At 33.9% G+C, this 4,018-nt stretch overlaps 1 non-coding gene across 1 annotated transcript; it reads left to right on the forward strand.

Moving 5' to 3' along the window:
- The first annotated feature begins 289 nt into the window (after positions 1-289).
- On the forward strand, positions 290-353 carry LOC111727833. The gene has a single exon (XR_002775288.1). It is a non-coding gene; the product is annotated as a U7 small nuclear RNA (small nuclear RNA).
- Positions 354-4,018: the final 3,665 nt, after the last annotated feature.

Raw genomic sequence — 4,018 nt, forward strand, 5'->3', positions numbered from 1 at the left:
TCAAACTTGTGTAGCATGTTGCTGTACCAAATATTGTAGGCAGTTGTAACACAGTAAGTATTTGTGCATCTAAAGATAGAGAATGTACAATAAAAATACAGTATAAAAGATAAAAAATGCACAATTGTATAGGGCAATTGCCATGCATGGAGCTTGCTGGACGGGGGTTGCTCTGGGTGAGTCAGTGAGGGGTGAGTAACGTGAAGGCCGAGGGCATACACTCCTGCAGACTTTATGAACTATGTACATTTAGCCTATGCTAAACATATTTTAAACATTTTCTTTCTTCAAGTGTTATAGAACTTTTATAATTTATTTGACAGGTTTTCTGGTCTCTACCAGAAGACACCCCATGCCCCAATTTTTTTTTCTTTCTTCAATAATAAGTTAACCTCACTTACTGTAAAATTTTTACTTTATGAACTTTTAAACATTTTTAATTTGTTGACTTTTTTATAATAACTCAGCTTAAATTTAGCACACATTATAAGATAGCAAAAAAATTCTTTGTTTATATATTTATACATTTTTTCACGTTTTTAGTTTTATCTTTCTATTTCTTAAAGTTTTGTGTTAAAAATTAAGACACACAAAGGAAGGAAGAATAAAAAGCACCACAAAACAGTGAGAAGTTAAATAACAACAAGGCAGTAGTGATTCTTTACCTGTCAATAGTATCGAATGTAAAAGGACTGATCCCTCCAATCAAAAGACATGGAGTGGCTGAATGGTGATAAAACCAAGACCTAAGGTTACATTCTAAATCAGAATCTTCAAATAGTTTGCCCTGCACTTAACTGGGTGCGAAAACTTTGTTCTTCAGAGCAGGGATGTGACCAGAAAGCTTTTCTAGGTATGACTCTTCAGGTGAAAATAATAAAATAACAAATCAACTTTCTATGTTAATCAAAAACCATATGCTTGAACGCAGATGGAAGGATAGCCAAAATTTAAACTGTAGTCATGCACTACAGCACTATAGTGATGGATTGCACACACTATTGTGGTCCCTTAAGATTTTAATAGAGATGACAAATTCCTATAGCATGGTGATAACTGTAGCTGTCACAAGGTCGTGGCTACAACTACTTATTTATGGTGATGCTGTTAACAAAGCTACGGCTCTACCAGATGCGTCAACCTATCCCATCTACAATTATGTACAGTGCCTAATACTTGATGCTACTGGTTGACATATTTACTCTTCTTTTATCATTACTTTAGAGTGAAGTTTTTCTACATTTATAAAAAAGTTAACCATAAAATGACCTCAGGCATGTCCTTTCAGAGATATTCTAGAAGTCATTGTTATCATAGGAGATGACAGATGCTTGTGTGTTATTGTCCCTGAAGACCTTCCAGAGGGGCAAAATGTGAAGATGGAACACACTGATAGTGATGACGCAGTATAGGCCGAGGTTAACTGTGTGTGTTTGGGTCTTAGTTTTTAAAATTTTTTCATTTTTAATTATAATGGGTTTATAATAGCTGTATATATTTATAGGGTACATGTGATATTTTGACCCAGGCCTCTGAAATCATGCCTCACAGAGGTACATCTCTTTATGACTAAGACCTCTATACACAGTTTTTAAAAATTGGCTTTTTTGCTCTCCACTTCTGGAGCTAAGACTACCATCTAAGATGAAGAAGGGAAAAAAAGAACTAAGGCTACATATGATGTAGAAGTGAATCATAGAAAGAAAATAATAATGGGCCTATTCCAAGAACACAGCTATATTTAGGAAAATCTAACTTTCATCAAATACAGGGTATATACTCCTTTATTACTTTTATTGTTTTTTAAAAAATCATATTCTTAATGTATTTCAAATTATTTTTTTTCAATTTTTGGCCAGGGTTGGGTTTGAATCTGCTACCTCTGGCATATGGGGCTGGCATTCCACACCTTTGAGCCACAGGCACTGCCCTCAAAAATTTGTTTTTTAATGGTAGCTTTTTAATAATATTATAAGAGAAACAGATGTAGAAGACAAATAAAATGATATTTTAAATGTGCCATCATGCAACTGGCTTCCATATTGGTAATTTTCTTGAATACACATAAGCACTATGTGTCAATTTAGGGGAAGTTTTGCTTATTTCTCATTTTGGGGGTAATTTTATATCTAATTTATCTTGAACACTTTACCAATTCTTCTTAAGTTCATTTGGAATGTGTTGAGTATAATCTTTTGCTGTGTAACACTATTGATTTAGCTGGAAATAATTGATAATGTTAAAATATTGAGCACATTATTAAAAGTGACAGATTCATTCAGGCAGATTGAATAATGCAAGCGTGAATGAAATCTGTGTATATTACCATAATATAACTTTAAATAATTCAGTTCTTAGTTATGAGAATTGAATGAGAAAAAAATGATGTTAAAATTGTAGCATGCTCTTAATAGCCTGATTTTTCTCTTATGATTATAATATAATACCAAAATATTTTAAGTAATTTATTTCACTTATTATATTAATGTTCTCATTAAGATAACATAATTAATTATAAAAATCAGAATTCAAAAATGATATACAGGTAGATTGACCAAATGTTATTCATAGTTATTATGCAAAACAGGGTGGAACATTTCATAATCTGCCCAAATATAGTCTTTCTCTCTTTCTTTTGAGTCTACATTAATCTGTACATTTCTAATTATTTGAAGCTACTATACATTGCTATTTAAAATTTTTCATATAGTATTGTAATGAGATTAAAGGACCCAGATCATGAAAACCTTTTTTATTTATAAGCATTAGAGTAGCGGTTCTCAACCTGTGCTTCGAGACTCACTGCATTAGAGAGTATTGGTGTTCTTACCATAAGGGGACACAAGGAAATTTTGGGAGATGTTGACTACGTGTATGACCTTGATTGTGGTGATTGTGATGATGATATCCCAAGTATTTGCATAGGTCTAAAATCATTAAATTGTATACATTAAATATGTGTAATTTTTTGTCTATTAATTATACCCCAAAGAAGCTGTTGAGAGAGAAAGGGAGAGGAGAGAGAGAAAAAGAAAAAAAAGGTAGAGAGAGAGTGAGAGAGCTGTGCATACAAGTTTTTCAGGCAGCCACCTTGTGTTCAAAGGCTCAAAATAAAGAGGGTGTATGGTGGTAAGAAGAATTCAAAGAATGAAGGGAAGTGAGATTGGGTCCCGCTGTCCAGTTTCTAGTTCCTGGCTGCTCTAGTAAGCCAGGTATGAAATCATTCAAATGCCAATGGTGACCTTTAATAGGAGAGTTTAAACTGGAAAGGGACATGGTCAGATAAGCTTTTTGGGTAGACTGCACTGACTGTATTATGTGGAGTAGATGACATTATTTTTTTCTGTTGTGAAAAAGAGAGTAAAAAGAAGTCAGAAGAATAGATTTAAAAAAGTTTTTGTCCTTGAAGAAAAGATGCTTAGGGCTTATTAGATCATACTTCTTTTTTTCTTTTCCTTTTTTTTTTTTTTTTTGCTTGTCAAGTTAATGCAGACTTCAGGAAAACAGCTATAAGTTGTGAGTAGCCAGCAACTGTATGTTAAATTTAAAGCTTTTCTGACATCCAGTGTACTTACTATGACAGGAAAGAAAATTTTGGATTAATCAGTCACTATTAACAATCGGTGATTACTTATTTCTTGAGCATATATTTATATTTGTATCTAGCACTGTGCTGAGCACTGGATAGACCATGAACAAAATAGATGTGTCCCTGCTTATGGGACTGATAATCTATATATTCTGATGTTTATAACTTTTTAAGGTTTGAATTCAGCTGTGTGAGCTTTGTTAATAGTGATGGTCTGCCCAGTTTCCACCCTTTAAAGTAGTAAAATGCCTAGTCATTGAGCCCATTTAACCCCCAACTCCATCTGAATCTTTCACTTTCACAGCTCAAGCTGGCCACATGTTGGGAGAGTGATCCTAGGGGGGGCAATAGGGGATCCTAGGGGACCTCAGTCAGCAATTACCTGGCTTCGTCGTGTCTGGTGGATCTTGCTCTGCCTTTGGTGCTGTG

The sequence above is a fragment of the Otolemur garnettii genome, unplaced genomic scaffold (assembly GCF_000181295.1).
Source record: "Otolemur garnettii isolate 467f Iridium unplaced genomic scaffold, OtoGar3 scaffold00126, whole genome shotgun sequence".
Classification (NCBI taxonomy): Eukaryota; Metazoa; Chordata; class Mammalia; order Primates; family Galagidae; genus Otolemur; species Otolemur garnettii.